The 18470-nt window shown below is 42.9% G+C and overlaps 1 protein-coding gene across 1 annotated transcript in view; it reads left to right on the forward strand.

Annotated features, from left to right (window-relative positions):
- Positions 1-10089: 10089 nt before the first annotated feature.
- The window catches only part of LARGE1 (LARGE xylosyl- and glucuronyltransferase 1), a 287244-nt gene continuing 278863 nt past the window's right edge, over positions 10090-18470 (forward strand). The window contains exons 1-2 of the mRNA XM_009896150.2: positions 10090-10807; positions 12766-12852. The gene's annotated coding sequence lies outside the window, so the exon portion shown is untranslated. The remainder of the gene's footprint in view (positions 10808-12765; positions 12853-18470) is intronic.

Below are 18470 nucleotides of genomic sequence, written 5' to 3' on the forward strand. Positions count from 1 at the left end.
GTAAAAGCCATAGTAGCTACAGGAAGAGGCTAAGGAATGAAACGTATGCTTTACCCATCTGCAGAATGGTTTGCTCCATTACCCAGATCACTTTTGTCAGGCTGACAACATTGAGCAAGGGCCCCCAGGCAACTGTTGTGATTGTTTGCCCTCAAGTAGTGCTGAGAGTCATTAGGGATTTTGACACAGCAGTCTGGTGTTGGAAGAATGGATCATCCAGAAATATGGTAAGGTTTCAGCACTGTATGCTGACATCTGCCAGGTGAAGATTTGGTGCTCAGTACTCAGGAGACAGATGAAGTCTCAAAAGCTGAAGATGGAATTTTCTTTTTTCTCTTTCCTGCTCTGAGAGGAGTAGGTGTGAATTTAATCTGGGGGGAACAGGATATTTTTAGTGTTGTATTTCTTAGTAATTTCTATTAACTACTTGTCCTCCTTCATATACTCTTTCCATTTTATCCAATTTTAGAAGGTAAGTCTGGTTCTTTCTGTCCCTAGTGAAATAACACATAGCTAATGGAAGCATGCATGCTGCTTTCAGACTCGTAGAGTTATTAGCTTGCTAAATTGATACATTGTTGTGAGATAACTACCTTAAGCCTCTAGAGAACGGCTAATGCCCCAGGGTCTGCAAACACTCTCTTTCAAGTTTTAAACTTTTGTTTACAAAAGTAAGTGAAGACACCAAAAAAAGGAAAGGTATCAGTAAGTTTGTATCAAAGTGTAGCAAGTAGAGTTGTGTGACTACTGACCTTGTTGTATAATCCTGTCTTTTAAGGGATGTTAATCAATCCAATATATGTTTTTGGGATAGAAAGTATCTTTTTGTCACTAACTTGGTGTGGAACTGCACAACCACCCTGTAGGCAGGCTGAAGACTGGGTCTAATGACATTTTCTTCAAAGGATGCTGCCCTGGTTTTGTTACCCTCATTATGAAGAGGGAAGTTTGCCAAAGTTGGGGTCGTCTTTTTCCTTACCATTCTGCACCTGAGGAGTGCTTTCTTGTTTAATATAGCCACTGTACATTCACTAGGCTGAGTATAACTGTGTATGCCTTATACTGTCATCAGTATTAATATCAGTTTTGCTGTTACATGAAATCTGTTTTAATTTCAACCCCTAGGTCTCTTCTTTTCCCAATACCCCCTTCTCTGCTGGGGTGGGGGTCACTGGGTGATAGGACAACTCCTACAGTTTAGCTCTGGCTACAGCCTAAATGTACGCAGGTGCCTGTGAAGAAGCAGGTTAAGCACCAGTTGTGTAAGAGATGTACACTAAATGTGATACCACTATTTTTCCAAGTTATGCTACAATCCCTAATTTCATGATCACAGTGTGGTTTCTATCAGACAAAAAGGTCAGGTGCAGGCTTCATGGCACTTTTGTATCCTCATCTCTCTTAGCAATCAAGACAATCCTGGGTTCAATCTTGCATCCCAGCTCCCCATCAAACCTCTTTTGTTCTCTGTGCCTCCTCCTGTGGAAGAAAAAAAAAATAAAAAAATCACCATTAATTCCAGTATCTGTCCTTACCTGGGCTGGAGTAGAGAGAGGTAACCAGATTAGAAAAACAGTTTGGCTCCTGCAGTGGTGGAGAGAAAAGAAGAAAATTATTTTCTAAAAACAGTCGTGTGCTGTCAGGCACCAGCAGATGCAAAGCTGATGTAATGATTGAAAGCAGAGTGAGCTTTCTTAGCTGGTGTGTAAGACTGGCCAAGCAAGAGGAGGTTTGTGGGTAAATATTCCATACGGATGCAGCTCTTCCCCTTTATGAACTCTCCACTAGCACAGATTTTTAAAGGCTTACAAAAGTAAACTATTATTATTATTATTATTATTATTATTATTATTATTATTATTATTATTATTATTATTATTATTATTATTATTATTATTATTATTATATTTTTAATGCTCACACACTGGTGGCATTGTCCCCTAGCAGAATTCTGAGAGGATTTTCTAATCCATCACTAGTTTTGAGGTCCCAGATGCTGACCACACAGTAATACACATCCCACTACCTCTCAAAGTTGTTACAGATTAGCCTGCAGGAGAGGGCTTTCAACTAGTCCTTCCACTCATATAAGCTGATAGATAAAAACAAGTTAACTCTCCTGTATTACAGCCTAGTAATTGCCACAGCAAAGCTATCACTGTATTTGGCATGAGGCCCATTCCCAAGAGAGTATCTTTTTCACCTTGGCCCAAGGGGAGGTAAGGAAATAACAGTACTTCCTGCTGCTGATCAGTTGTCTTGACTGCACCTATTTTGCATTTGGTTATGCAGTGTGGAAGAAGAGAGGAAAAAAGTTTCAAAAAGCCATGGGCATCAATTCTGGTACTGGACAAATCTTCCAAGTTATTCCCTCTCATTGGAACTGCTGTTACATCAAGCTGGCATAGAAACAATCAGGTAGCACATTCAGAAATATTGTCAACATGGGCAAAGGGCACCATGCCAGTATCATTTCTGATTCCAGCACTGAGATTTTGTGCATTGGTTGGACAGCTGATGTTTAAAACTATTTTCCTCTTGGTAGACAAAATTCTTCTTTTAACTGACTTAAACACACACTGATTTAATTGGAAACTTTGCTGGTCATTTCTTTGAGGTGCTGCAGGAACTATGAATTCTGATGCCATCCATGGCAGTAAAAGTTTATTCCTTTCCTCAGTACACAATCTGATGCAGACTGCAATTTTAGAGTAAGTAGCAATGCCAGCATCTGTGTGGCTGCCAAGCTCAGAAATGCAAGTACACACACAGAGTGTAAAATATCCATTGAATTAGTTGGGCTTTTTTCTATCTGTTGCTGGATTCCCTCAATGTCACCTTCAGACTTTGAAGGACTGTCCCTTCTCTGGGCCTGGCCTTGTCTACTTGGCCTCTAGTATGTCTGACAGTTTTAGTTTCACCTAAGAATCAATGGAATGAAACCTACTGTGTCAAGATACAGTCTGAATCACACAATACTGAAGTGTTAAGGTACTCTGAAAAAGAGGTATTTTATGTTGACAGGTCCATTGGCACTAGCATTGGTCTTGCCTTGTTGCTTGATCTTAGCATCAGCTTCCCTATAACCACTGTTGAGACTGAGGATTATCCTTTCATTACTGACAGTTTCACTGCTGAGATGTGGTGACCTTTCCTATTCTTTTACCAACAAAGCAAGTCCAGATCATCGCTCACAACTTCTCAAATGCCAGAAAGAACATAGAAACTTTCTTTAGCATTGACAGTCTTGACTAAGAAGCTGGATGCAGCTTATGGTCGCATCTCAGCCCTGGCAAAGGAATGTTTTAGTTTATTCACAGTACACTTCTGAGACACAATCACTTGTGGCCACAAAATTTCATGTTTGTATGCTTGGCTGTTCAGATTATGCTGCCTGTTTGCATTTGGAAGCATGAACGTGTATTTCCATTGTGTCTTTCCTATGACAAGGAGAGGAAAATGAAATTTCTTCAGTCAGTTTTGTTAAACTACCAGAAAAGATCCATATTGTGGAAACCTAAGCCATTAGACAGGATCTGGGCATTATTTTACCCTCCCCTCACTGGATAGGAGCAGCCATAATGCATTTCTAGAGAAATTCTCTAGAAAATATTTAAAAGAACAGCCCTGACTGGGAAAAAAATATGAAAGTTCTAGGATCTGACTAATTACAGAAAGCAATTTGTTTGTCAAAAAAAGTAATATATTCATCTTTTACTCATCAAGTAGTGATTCTGACAAGTAAATCTGGGGAAATTTCCTTCCCCACAGTGCCCATTTTTAATTCATGCATTTTTTTGTACAGATTCTGACCACTGCTGCAAAAGTTTAAAATTATTTTAACAAGTCTTGATGTCATGCATTAACTTGTAATAGGATTTCTGTTTTTATCATTCATCTCTTTTAATGACACTGACTCTAATCCTGTATAGATTTTTTGGGTCAGACTTACAAGAGCTATATGATATAAACATATAATAGACTAGCATAAATGTGGTGAACATGACCTGTTACTATTCACACTGGCTGCCTAAGGAAGTAAACCAAGCATTCATATGGCCCACTTCAAACATGCCTAACCCACTGTTCTTGAGACACTGGGGCTGACAGATGATGCTGGCCATAAAGGACATTGCTTGGACTGCACAGAACTTGAACATCTTAACATTGTTTACTTAATCATTATTAGGCTTACTGTTGTTGGCTGTCTGAAGAGGCTGTTTGACTGTGGGAATAACTCATTTGTCACAGGTATTCTCTGAGTTCGTGTAACTGGCAGTTATTCCTATTTTCTGGCAGAAACACTCTGTCAATGACTGGATGAGCCTTTCTGCACTCTTAAAGAAGATACAATTCTTCAACTACTGTAAGGCCAGTTTCCCTTCTAATTAGCTTCCTGGCTCTGGGGAGGCCTGTACTAAAACCACCTTCAAAAGTTAATGAAGCTATTCTGAAGACAGCTAAACCTTCCATGCAGAAGAGAGGTGTTTCTAATGGAAACAAGAGGTCTTATTTTGATCAAGTAGAGTATCCTCTTTTTTCAAAACAGTAGTGAAAGGTGTCCTCAGATGAATGAAAATCAAAATGTGTAAGGCTAAGAGTGAAGGAGTGATAAATCCTGGGCTTTATTACTTCTAGAAAGGATAGCAGATGTTAATTATACAGGTCTACAACTCATTTAAGGTTTTTCATGGTCTTACTTAGCACTCATAGTGGAGGAAATAAATGGAGAAGTGTAACAAAAGGAGAAGAATAGTAAAAGAGAGACACTGGATCCACTGTTTGCTTGGGAGTGAGGTGAAGAAGTCGAATAGAAAAAGATACTAAAGTACTTAGTAAAAGTGTGTGTGTGTAGATATGTGTATCCATTTTTCTAGAACACAGACTGTAACATGAAGGATAGCTTAGAATAAACACCACTGAAACAGTGCAAGGTGCTCCTCTAACTTCAGTATGCCTTGATGTAGGCTTAAGAGTACCTGGGTCAGTTTGATCTGCACAAACAGAAGTTTAAAATAATCTAAAAGTTTGCCCAGTGCTCCTTTTCTTTCCCAGAAGATTCTGTAAGGGGAATGATACATGTTAATACAGAATAGCTATGCCTACTGTACATTACTCAGAATTTCACTGTAAACAGCATAGCAAATTAAAACACTGGCATTGACTTTAAGGAGTACAAAGTATTTTCTGAGTTATGTAAGTCATATTGGCAAATAGTAATCAAATATTCCTGTATGCAGAAATACAGGATTGACTTGACCATAGTAGGTCCAAACTTCAAGAAGTACTACCAACCTGCAATCAGATTAACTTCATCAAAGTTGTACCATATTTATTCTGCAAATTGTAACTAGTTGTTAAGGTTTTAAAAGTACTATTCCTTCAGGCTGGATGTGAGGAGGAAGTTCTTCACCATGAGAGTGGTGAAGCCCTGGCATGGGTTGTCCAGGGAGGTGGTTGAGGCCCCATCCCTGGAGGTGTTTAAGACCAGGCTGGATGAGGCTCTGGCCAGCCTGATCTAGTGTGGGATGTCCCTGCCCATGGCAGGGGGGTTGGAACTAGATGATCCTTGTGGTCCCTTCCAACCCTGACTGATACTATGATACTAAAACAAGAACAAACAACCCCCACCCCCAACTATTCTCTAAATCGAAGAGTCACAACAAATGGAAAGCAGTAATTGGCAGCAATAAAAAACAAAATCCAGAGAAGGTTCTGTTATGACATATGAAGTAAATAAATAGGAAAATATTCCTTCAAGTTTTCATTGATAGAGGGCATAATACTACCTAAGACTCTAGTAACTTTTTGCAGCTAGAAGTCCAATGGAGTTCTTGGAGAAACACACATGAAAATCAACACATATCAACATAGAACAATCAGTGTATTATCTGAAATCTGTTTTGGCATAAAAGACCAATCATTTCAGGTTTAGTAACTTATTTTCATTTGCATTCTGAAAGTTTTAGGTTTTCATGGTGTCTTCTAGTTATTTAAAGGCATTCAGTTTGCCATTCTATTATTTTTTCACCAGTACCTATAAATTCAGGGAAACTGGACCTTGCTCTGACAGTCTTGGGTGTTGCTGATTTTTCTATTACATATACAGCAAAATCTCTATTCAATTTTAATTCACTGACCATTGTGGGCAACATATGTAACAGAGCTTCCACTTCACACTCCAGAACTGGGGACTTCTTTTTCCAAAGTAATTACATTTTGCTTATTTCTTGCCTTTTCCTGCTACAAAATATGTTAGGCAGCCCGTTCTGATGTAGTCCTGTCTTTATTTCAGTGGCAGATGACAACAAGTTAGGACTTGCTTTAGACTTTTGGCCTCAGTCTTCATGCTCTATTAACAGTTGTGCAATTTAACATCTAGGAATTGGGAGTGGCAATTTATATTCAAAGATTCTCCACCTTCTGTATTGAAGTGGATCAGTTAGCACAATGGAGCCAGCCTGTGAAATCAGATTTTATTTCTGGTCCCCAGAACATCCTGAATGGTTGATTTTATGAAAAGTAGCTATTTCTTCAACTCCACACAAAAGCAGGTCATGGAGAATCATAGAATCATTCAGGTTGGAAAAGACCCTTGAGATCATCAAGTCCAGCCATTAACCCTACTCTACCAAATTCACCACTAACTTGGCTTTGTCCACATGTGTATCCCATATCTTCAGTGCGACACAGCAGCATCAGCCTCACTAGGTACTTAAAACATGTGCAGGAATGGGGACAGAACACCTTCCTAGTTTTCAGGAATGTTTCAGCTTCTATTGCAGCTGGCACTTAAGGCACTGTTAGAGTAGTAAAGCTCTATTCAGTCACCTCCCGAACAAAGCCCAGTCTTTCTCCACAAAAGACCTCATAATGGTTGAATTCAGATAGAACAATGAAGCAACTGTAAGAATGTAAAAAGGACTTCATTGGTGTTAAATGGGAGATGAACTTCACAGGCTTTTATAAGTTTGAATATTTGTGGGCCTTACACCTCCCTTCCATGTAAAATGGCTATAGTGGAAAGAATTTAATCCTTTTCACCAAAACCCAGATAATCAGTGAGTGTTTAGGATTTTATAAACAGATGTAATCCTGTTTTACTTACTACTGTTCTGGTGTAGTGAAAGTACCATAACCTGTACTGTCTGTACTACCATGCCTGTGTATTTTGTGTCAATAAGAAAAAATCGAGACCAAATGCTCATGTGATAATTTTACATCACTGTAACTTGATCATGTAACACCATGTACATGTTTCTATTAAAAAAGGAAGGCTTGGTTTACATGTATTTTTTAATGATAGAGGTGGTTTAAGCTTTGAGATTTTCAACCTTCTGCAACTGTTAAATCTTCCAGAGCAATACACTTGATATTACCATAGGTTTTTGGGTTTTGTTTTGTTTGCTGTTGGTTTGGTGTTTTGGTTTTGTTGTTGTTTGGGTTTTGGGGTCTTTTTTTAATGTAAATAGACACCTCACTCCAAAACCTGTGTAGCTTCTGGAAAAAGCTTCTGGCTGAGTGAATGAATGAATCTGAAGTGCAAATATTTGCATCTAATTTCTTCTGCCTGTCCTTGGCATAAGTATCCTTCTGTGTTGCTTGTTTACTCTGTGTCCAAACCAATTGCCACTTGAGGATTTTCAAGGACAAAGACTGATAGAGCAATTTTATGATGAACATGAAAAGATTACTTGCTTATATGCACTATTTCTGAAAAACTCTGTCTTCATAGGCAGTTGCTCCTCCTATCTCTGTTAGTTTTAGTTACAGTGGTAATCATTCTTGGCTGGAGCCTCTGACAAATGCCGCTCTGGGTTTAGCAACTGTCTGATATAAGCGCAGCAATTTTATGTAAGACTTTTTGTTTCAGTATGAAGTTCCATTACTTGTCATGTATGGTGGTGCATTAGATAATCCTAATAATCCATGATGCTCTTAAAATTTAAGAATTTTTGTGGGTGCTGAGAGTTCTCTGCTTTAATTGCAGATAAGAACATTAAGAACCTGTAGAAATTGATCAGTATTTTGTAGGATTAGACTGCCAATTTACTAGTTTTTAAGACATAGCTTGAGACTAAAAAAAGTGAACCTGCTGAGAATGCCAGTAACAGGCAGTAGACAGTCTGTTTTTATTAATAATAAAGCCATATACACAATCTTGTTTCCTCCTCCATACATCCCCTGCAATTTATTACAATCCTTCAGCAGTGTGAGAAAACGTTATTACATGAGGGCTGATCTTCACTTAGAAGAACAGACAGAATAAGTCACTTCAGCATAGCTCATTGCAGGTTGTGATTTGCTCATGAAGATAAGCAGCACAAGAGACCAATTTGTATGTTACCATAGCCTCTCCAAAATGTCATCCATATCAAGATTAAGTTCTTTTTACAAATAAGCAGAGGGTCATGGGGTTTTTGTTTGTTTGTTTGTTCGTTTCTTCCCCCAAATGCTTTCCTAGTTGTCATAATAGGTCAAAATTTGCAGTTAGGAACACTTATGTGATACCAACTTCATCTGGTAGCACTCTTAACTAAAGTATCAGGAAGTGGATACTGCTGGAGACAGAATACTAACCTTGATGGACCTTAATCAGTCCTGGCAAATATTATCTTGCCATGAATAACCTGCTCCAGAGATTACAATATTTTGATATAGCATACAGAATGTAATTTCTGATCACAACAAAGCAACTTCAGAGAACCTTACAACATTTAAGCAGTGGATGTAACAAGAGAAAATAACATTTGTGGTGCCTTCTGCAGAATATTTTTTTCTCTTAAACTACTCCCTTCCGAGAGAAAAAAGCAGTAACGACTGAATAGAGTCCCTATTATTTCTAGTTCTGATTATTTACATTGTTACTCAAAGCACGTGTATACTTTCCTTCCTCTTCCATTCTAAGAATGGATCAATGCCTTCCTGAAATCGAATTGTATGCACATTTGCTTCTCTCCTCTAATTCCTGTTCTCCTTGCGCTCCTCTTGAAATTTCAGGTACCCTATCCACCCATTCACCCGGTTTTAGTATGCGAATGTATTACAACAATCCATTTCACGCTGCTAATGAAGTGAAAGATGACGAATAAAAATAGCCTTAAAAAGCGCGTTGGTGATTGCTTTGTGCCCACGCCAGGGAAGGAAAAAGGGAAAGAAAAAAAAAAAAAAGGTGCGTTTATCACTTCTCTTCCAGCAGTTATCAGCACGCAGGAGATACCACAGGGACACGCTCCGCCGCATGTACGCGGAAAGACGTGGCGTTAATTTCTGACACGCGAACGGTGGCACAAAGCTGAGTCTTCTACTGCCGAGCGCGCACGGCTGAGCGCCACTCCGCCTCCCTGAGGACACCCCGCCGCCAGAGCCTGAGGCGAGGGCCGGGCCAGGCCGGGCCGCCGTGGTCGGGGACGCCCCGCTCTCCCCTCACTTACCCTAGCGCGCTCTGGCGGCTCGCTGCCGGCCGGGACGGCGCGCTCAGGTGCGGCACCCGGGAGGATCTCTAGGCAGGAGGACGCGGAAAGCGTCCGTGCGTGGTGCTGGCCGCCCCCAACGCTCGGAACCGGCTCGCCCCCTCTCACAGCCCCCTCTCGCGGGACCCACTCACTGTCTACGGCGGCGGCGGGGCACGGGCGGCGGCTTCGCCCCTTTCCGCCCGGGCCCAGGTGTAGCGACCCCGGGCGCTGCGCGGCGCGGACGGGCTGCGGTGGCGGCTGCTGCTGGTTGGGCGCTCGGCGCCTGTCACTGGGCGGCGTGTCAGCGGGCTGGCTCCGCCTCGGCCCCGCGCCTCCGCCCGCCCATGCACAGACATGACACAGACACACAGTCACTGCAGCTGCTGCTGAGCCCGGGGTAGAGCGGCGGTGGGCACCCCGCTCCCAGCACCCGCGGAACAACAGCGGCCGTCACCCTCACGCCCGCCTCCGCCTCGGCCCCCCGGGCGCAGCGCCGACGGCGGACAGCCGCGGCACCGAGACCCGCAGGGGGCAGCCTGGCACAGGGCGCCGGAGGGACCTGGCGGGGGAAGGCTGGCATCGGGGAAGGGGCGGGAGGCAAGGAAGGAAGGAAGGGGAAGGGGGCAGCCTGGCACTCAGACTCGGAGGCGGCTGCCCGGCATCGGCACGAAGCGAGTCCAGGCGGAGCGCGGCACCCAGCGGCCGCTGAGGCCGGGCCGGCAGCAGTAGCAACCGCCGTAGCAGTGCCGGAGGGAGCTTCTCCTGGCTCGGCTCCACTGTGCCGGTGACCTTCCCGGGGCTGCTCACTGCCCGCCAGGCCGGGGCAGGGCAGGGCCTCCTCTCCCCGCGGAGAGTGTACACCAGGCCCTGGGGAGAGGACAGGAGGCCGGGCCGGAATCCCCTGTCGCCCCCGGGTCCTTCTGGCCGCCGGCGGGGCCTGTGCGCGGCGTAGCTCGCCGCCGGAGAGAGGGACAGGGGAAAGCGAACGGGACGGACGGAGCCGGGCTGCACCTCAGGACAGCGCGAAGCAGGGACCAGGCAGGCCCCGGAGAGAGAGCTGGGCGGAGGGGGAAGCAGCCACCTCAGCGGCGCATCCCAGGAAGAGTGGGGACCTCCCCGCCGCCCTCCTTTTCCTCCTCCTCCGGCCATCAGCAGCTCCTCGTCCCGCGCAGAGTGGAATCGCCCGTGCCGCCCCGACTGGGACCTGCCGACTGACACCTCCGGAGCGCCGGGCTGCGGGGACAGAGCTGGAACTGCCCGCCTGGAGCGAAGGAGGGGGAACATTCTCTTGCCTGCGCGGACTGGCGGACGCTGAGCGCCCGTCCCGGCGGCCCGGGAGCCACCCGGGGAAGGTAAGCGCCTCGTCGGGTCGCTGGTGCTTTTAGAGGCGAGGGGCGGGGGAGGGCGAGAAACAATCGGTGAGTGTCTCCCTTCCAGTAGTCCGGGGGAGGGGGCGTGTGAGTCCAGTAGGGCTGGGATAGTGGTTTGATGTTCCGGGTTTTAATCTCCATCAGATCTGGACTTGAAGAGGTGCTTAGGAAGAGGCACGCTTGTCGCTTTTCTAGCACGAAGGGCACATCTCCTGATCTCCCCAGCCTCGGGAGGTTGCCCCGCCTGGCTCGCACTCCGTGCCTCTTCTGAGTCCGCTTGTTTACAGCGCTTCCCACGCCCCTCTTCCCCGGCCGGGAAGCGTTCCTGCTACTCGGGGCATCCAGCCGTGGGGCGCAGCGCGGACGGGGCTGCTGCCCCGCCGAGTATCGCTGGCTGCGCGGAGGAGTCCGGGAGACCAGGCGGGTGGTGGGTACTGCTGTGTCCGTGGAAGAGTGTCACGCCGTGGGTCGTGAGTGCCTTGTCCCTCGGCTTGCCTGCTCCGGGAGACGGAACGGGACGTGCCTGGCGGCTCGGGGCGAAGCTGGAGTTTCACCGGGACGCTGAAGCGATTTCCTCATCCCCCTTCAGCCTCCCCAGAAAGCTTCAGCCCAGGAAGCTCTCCTTTGGGCAGGCTTCTGCAATCATCTCCTATCTGAGAACTGTGTCATTTAGATCATTAATCCCTGCTCCCCATGGGGGGGAAAATAGCAACTTGAGGCCTCTGTGGAGGTGACATGAAAGTTGACAATGCCTTACGTAACAGTTTTTGGAGAGGTTCCTAGCAGTTCCACTGTGCTCAGTTTTGTTGTGTGTATGTTTTGTTTATTTCTTCCCCCCACCCCCTGAAATCAAGTGATTTTTTTGTAGAGCATAGTATCATAGAATCATTCTGATCAGACAAGCGCTCTTTATGTGTTCTCACCTGAGTACAGTGTTTTCTGCTTTGTTCAACTTGAAACAGGGGTACTGCTAGACAGCAAATAATGCTTTATTTTTTCCAACATGCATTTTTTAAACTGAAAATTAGCCCGTGGAAATACCTCATAAAGGTTGTTTAATTTTCGAACATTTTCAGAGCACTGATTGTCATTTATGTATTTTAGACGGTATGAATGCTGGGATGGAAATGACAATGCATCAAATGTCTTATACACATTGTTAGCTTTTTAATACAATATCCTTGCTAGAAGGAACAGAAGGCATCAGGCTAAACAAAGCACCATGTTAAAACTAGACCTAGCCATTGCCAACAGGTCAGCACATTTTGTTTAATATAATCTTCTGGATACAGATGAATGATCTTTGAACAACATTTTAACTTGTTGAGAAACAGAAGCAAGGGGAGATTAGATAAATGGACTGAAAGATTGTCTAGTTTCCCCACAGTTTTTGTACCTGGTTATGTCTTCTACTGAAAAAGAAACCCCAAAAAAGCTAGTTTCATGCAAAAAGACAGGGTAGTGAGATTTATCACATACTCTTTATGCTTCTACTGGAAAGGTACACTAGGGGGACTAGCTTGGGTTGTTGGCTCAGTTCTTTTCTCCACTCAGTGGTGAAAATGCAGACTGTTGTAATAACAGCTATGAGAAGAAGGCTTTTTTTTCCTTCACATTATAGAGCTTCATCATTAGAGTGTAAGCTTAGGGGAGAAACCATCTATATAAATTAAGGCAATAGGTTCTGGGCAGGGGGGATCTTCTATCAAAGTCCTTTAGCTCCTCACTGCAGATGAAGACAGGTTATCAACGGTTAGCTTACTTACAAGAACAGAACAAGTTAACACAACAACAAAAAACAATCCTGAATGTCCTCAGTGTGGTGCAGTTCTTTTAAATGAAGAAGTGACTAAGGTGGAACAGGTTTCCCTAGGCTTCAAGAAAACTGCAAATTATTGTTAAGTATTGCAAGTTTGAAATGTGAAATTCTTATTGCTTAGGTGTCCTGTGACGGCCCTTGATCAGCAAGGCTGCAAGTCATGTAGAAGCCACAGTAACTGCAGAGTCTCTGATGGATAATTGGATTGGTAGGTTGCTTGTGATTTTTTTTTCCCCTTTTAATTGCCTGCTGTGGTAGCAGGTCCCTTTTCTTCATCCTGCTGATGTTTAATTCTCACAATTTTTGATTTGTGTTATGTTTTGCCTGTTTCCTGGTCAAAAGTACCTACTCCTTTCTCAACAGCTGGTAAAGAAAGCCTAGCTTGGAGGCATTTGGGTGGCAGTATGTAGCAAGATATTTTTTTATATTGTTTTTATACCTGAAATATGCATGTTGACTTTTTTTTTTTTTTCCCCTTCTCTGTTTAGAGGACATAAAAAGAGTAGAAGTTTTCTCAGGTCTAGAGAAATATGCACGAGGTTTCTTTGAAGGAGCACCGAAAATAACATTACTCATATGCTGAATTCCCTGTGCTAGCTATACAGTTCACAGGAGTTCCAAAATGCAGTCTTGAGAAAGCCAAAGTACAGAGCAGCGGGGAATGACTGCATGTCTGTTGGCAACATTAAGACCTGTCAAAGACTTCATCTGAAATTTCAGTGTGTAGGATTTAATATTAGCAAAAGTAGTATTCCTTCTGAATGAATTATTGTAGAAAACTGATAAAGCAAGGCATCTTCCGCGTGCACTTAAACTGCTGAAGTGAAGCGTTCTTGAATACAACGATTTTGAAGGAACAATCTGCCAAAGTATTAACTTATGTAACTGTTTCTTGCTCAAATCTCTGTATTTTGTTTTTGCCTGGAATAAACTGTGAGCTGTCAAGAGAAATTTACCGGAATACTCTGCTTTTTCATCCTCTGTCAGATTTCCATGTGTGCCTCCACAAAAGCAATCTTAACAAACCCAAACATCCACAAGCCCAACAAAATCCTAGCCATTTTGTCTGATATTTATAGACTTTCTATAAAGGATAATAAAGGGTAAAATTCATAACCTGACTACACAGACTGTGCACTATAAGCTGAACTTGATCTACATGCAAACTGCTATCGATGTTGTTGGGAGGTCTTGATGGGATCCAGACCAGCATTCCTTTTTTATTTTTCTCTTCTCCTTTTTTAATTCCCACCCCCTCCCTCCCCCAGCTTTGGTTGAAAACTTTTCATCATCTGCATTTGAATACGTGGAAAAGGAATTTCTCTTAAGGATATGAGTTTTTTAGTGTATCTGTTTTTCCTATGACTTCTGTTCCTGTAACATTAAGATAAAGACTTACGTAAGAAGAGGATATAGAATCATAGGATCTATAAGGTTGGAAAAGACCTCAAAGATCAAGTCCAACCTGTCACCCAACACCTCATGACTACTAAACCATGGCACCAAGTGCCACGTCCAATCCCCTCTTGAACACCTCCAGGGATGGTGACTCCACCACCTCCATGGGCAGCACATTCCAATGGCTAACAACTCTCTCTCTAAAGAACTTTTTCCTCACCTTGAGCCTAAACTTCCCCTGGCACAGCTGGCCAATGCAAGCTGACAGTTGGCTATTCTTCTTGAGTTTGTCACCATTCTCTCCAGAGTTAGCTGTATTGGCTATTTACCTAATTCAGTGGCTAAAGAACTTCTTGAAAAGTAGTTTTGTGTAAGGAAACACACACATAAGCACATGCACTGTTTTAGCTCTACTAGTTGTCTGGTTTGCCTCATTCATTTTGTAGTGAATACTAGCTTTAAAACCAGTCATTATTCATTATCCCACACTTGGCATAATGGTAGTTCTAACTTTGCAGCTCTGAAGAAAAGTAATTCTACTTTCCCTACTTTTTGGGGGCTTTTTTTTTTTGTTGGATCTCTATTTTCTTTTCCTTGTGGTACACCTCCCTGAAGATAAGGGTTAAGAAACAAGCTTTGTACTTTGTAGGGATTTGTGACTCTCTTTGGTGTCACTTGTCTCAGTATTTGAAGGCCTTCTGTTTTGTGTCTTGTCAAAAACCTTGTTCAATGCATGGCTATGGAGGACAAGTAGCTGTTAAATTTTATTTTATATGGAAGTTGGTGTCTCAAAAACCAAGGAGAAAATTTCTAGAAAGGATTATCCTTGCCTTGGCACTGACTTTGAAGTAAAACTGTGAAGGCTGGAATTGTTGTTTAAGTGCCATCTGTGTAAGAATTAGAAGCAAACTGTGTAAAATAGTTCATTTCCTGTTTCATTTTGCAGACAGACCCGGTGTGATGTAACAATACTTACAGTGGTATCCACTTCACACTTCTTTGTGGGATATAACCACTGTTTCCACAACAATGAAATTAACTTGAGTAGAAGCTACACTTGAAATTGTCAAGAACAACCCCAGCAATGTCTATCCAGTGCTGTAGCAAAGTCAGATCTAATCACATCAGCCTGATGACAGAGGAAGCTGGAACTCTCAGATGGTGCAGACAGAATGCAATCTTTATCTCTCTAATCTCCATGTAAGAGAGGTACACTTGAAAACAGTAAAATGAAATAGATGACTTCCAAAGAGTAGAGCTCCTTGTCTTTACACTGCTGATCTCTTGACCAGTGCAACAAGGAGGCAGGTGCCGCCACCACCACATTATTCTTTTGCCATGCATTTTGTAGTGTTGATGAGTCATATGTTGTACTGCATGTCTGTACCCATTTTCTATACTTGGGGAGCAGTTGCATGGGTTGACCCAGCCCCTATGCATGCTGCCTGAGGGGCAGCTACGTCAAGGATGACATCACTCAAGAGTGGCTGGCTTTAGTCTTTACTCAGGTGTTTGTGTGAATTGTAGTAATTGTGACATTTTTTGACCTGCTGCTGTTTGGCAAAGCTACATGTAGCAGTGCTGGCATCAGAACCACAGCTTTCTGAATTTAGAAGGACAACACCCATAGAAGTTTAAACCTGCTTTCATGTTCTGGTACTGATACAAGAAAACTCACCTTAAGCAAAAAAAAAAATGTGAAAAAAATCACCTGCCCCCTCCAAATCCACTTCCTTCACCAGAAACTTTCTGCCACTTAAAACATGGAGTGAAGGTGTTGCTTTCAGTTGCAGCTTTCAACAGTTTCTCTAAAGTTTATCCCAGAGTGTAATGCTTCTATGAAAAAATGTCATCATTTCAGTTATTTCATTAGCTTTTGCATTTTGTCTCTTGGTAGGCATTTGGCAGCTAAGACTTAGGACCAGGAGATAACTAGAGAGCTGTATTATCGAGCAGTCTTCATTTAACTACAGAGAAGAAGAATGAAGGATTTTCTTTTGAGGGGAAGAAGCCAAGGAAAAGGACAGAGAAGTGAAGGAAAGAAGTTGTGGCATTTGATTATTTATATTTTGTTTTTGTGTAAATGTGAGACTGTTCTCTTACAGTTTTCAGAGGGACTTTTGCCCTTGTCTCAGGACTTGGGAATGAATTTGCCGATTTGGAGAAAATAGTTTCTTCCTGGAATAAAAAGTGTTATTTAACGGTGAAATAGGAGGAGCAAGAAGAATTGTGAACTTTTCAAATGAGATGAAGTGTCCAGCTGACACTCAGGATTCTCAACCTAGCTCCTCCTGAATAAGTTTTACTTTCCCTCCTGTCTGACTGCCCAGCTGTGCCCTCAAACCTCAATTGCCTCAATACTAAATTCCCTTGGTGATTGTTTTCCCTTCTGTCTTTGGTTAATGCTGCTGCTAATCAATGATGCAAAATGGAATTGTATGTTCAAAAATTCAATGTATGAATCTGCTTAATTCAACATCTTTCAGGCCAAAGGTACTGGAAAGGTGTATGCCACTCGATAGAAATAAGAAATTAAACCAAATCATTCTAGCATTATTAAATCTCCAAATATATGTTTTTCAGGTCATGTTTTTCCTACCACTATTAGCATTCATTTTCTAGCAGAAAAGAGTCCTAGGCTCCCTTTTTTTTTCATAGAAAATGAACTGACATTAACTCTGAGACCCTGCAAGCAGCAATTAAATTCTTTATTTCTGTTGTCTCATCTTTTTTTCAATCCTAAGACTGGTTCTAGAGTGTGGCTCAGATTTGAACACAGGGAGGTTGTCATTCATGTAAGACAAGTCTTCTAAGATAATATACTGGCTGGTGTGCCTGAGAATTCTCAGATAAGATAAAGGTGGTTTCTACTGCTTTAAAAGGTTAGAGTTCCTGTGTTTTTTGATTCTTCAGTGTTGAGTGTACTGTACAACTAGATGCTATTTTATTGAAGTAGAGAATTGGGGCATTGAAGAGTGAGGTCCCAGCAAAGGTGGACATTTTCTGTTGTTATTGTTGGAATACTTTATAGCTTAGCTCCTTGATCTTGGTCTTCCAGCACTCGCTAATATCGACTACATTTATGAGAAATGTGTTCCTCTTCAGTGACTCTTCCAAGTAGTTGAAATCAGTAGGTGATGATGTCTTAAACAATTCTTAGTACTGGGAAAGTTGCATGTTGACATTAACTTCCACAAAGTGAAAAAATAATGATCAGTTTAGAAAATGGTAGAAGCTTTTAGTTTTGAATGTCTTCTTTGTTGAGGTTTATATCGACAGAATTCAGGATGCAACAAATGGAGAAAGAGGGGAAATAAATGAGCACTGATATTGAGTCCACTGAAAGACAGGACCTGCTATTGGCTAAAACAAATCATTTGGTGATGAGCAGGAAAGGAAAGGGAGGCTTTTGCTCTTGATGTTTTTGTTTCTATACCAAGTTTTTCAGGCTAGTACCCAGAATGCAAAGAAGCCAATATTTGGGTTATACTGTCACCTCAGACAGTAACAATAAAACTCACGAGCTGAGAATTTCTGAGATGCAGCTGTCCTCAACTCATTGTCTTGCAGTTTAGATAACATTTAAGAAAGAAGCAATGTTTATGATAATAAATCCATGTCCTTCCGCAGTTGCTCTCAGGCCTCAGATGAGAACAGGAAAGTATACCAACAGTGGCTTGTTACTGCATTTCCTTCCAAACGTTGCAGTCTGCCTCCTTTTTCTGTTGTTCTCACTATAATGCCAGTGTAGTGTAAAAGCTGCTAGATTAAAATAGTGGCTTCCAGCAAACTTCTGGGGTCATTCAGACTTGTTTAGATTTGCAAATGTCAGGGATTAGGGCTGGGCCAGGCACTAGACAAATGACAGATGCTCTCTATTAACCCCTCTCCCTTCCCAGAGGGGAAGAGAAAGGGAATATGAGCAAGAGACTTACAGACTGGAAAAGAATGGCAGTTATGTTACTGTCACCACCGTTACTGTGGGGCAGGAACTGGGGAAGTCCCGGACTGAACTCAGGGGGCAGACAGGAGCTGGATTCAGGAGCTGAATTCAGGAATTAGGATTGAAGGCAGATGCATGGGCAGAGGATTCTTCAAAACCTGATACTGAAGAAAAAAGGCTTGACCATTGTCAGGCACAGATTCACTGATCCACAGATTGCATCAGGTTGGAAAGGACCATCAAAGGTCATCTTGTCAACACCACTGTAGCGAGCAGGGACACCTCCAACTAGATCAGGCTGCCCAGGTCATCTCTCAGCTTTATGCTGAACATGACATATTTGGAATGGAATACCTTGTTGGTCAGTTTTGGGTCACCTATCCTGTCTGCTCTTCCCTGCAGGTGTGACCTTTCACTTTACAGCACCTCAGCATGGCACACAAGATTTAGCAGTGGCCTTGGTTTCTATAGGAACAAGTATAAGT

This window comes from Dryobates pubescens, chromosome 15 (assembly GCF_014839835.1).
Source record: "Dryobates pubescens isolate bDryPub1 chromosome 15, bDryPub1.pri, whole genome shotgun sequence".
Taxonomy (NCBI): domain Eukaryota; kingdom Metazoa; phylum Chordata; class Aves; order Piciformes; family Picidae; genus Dryobates; species Dryobates pubescens.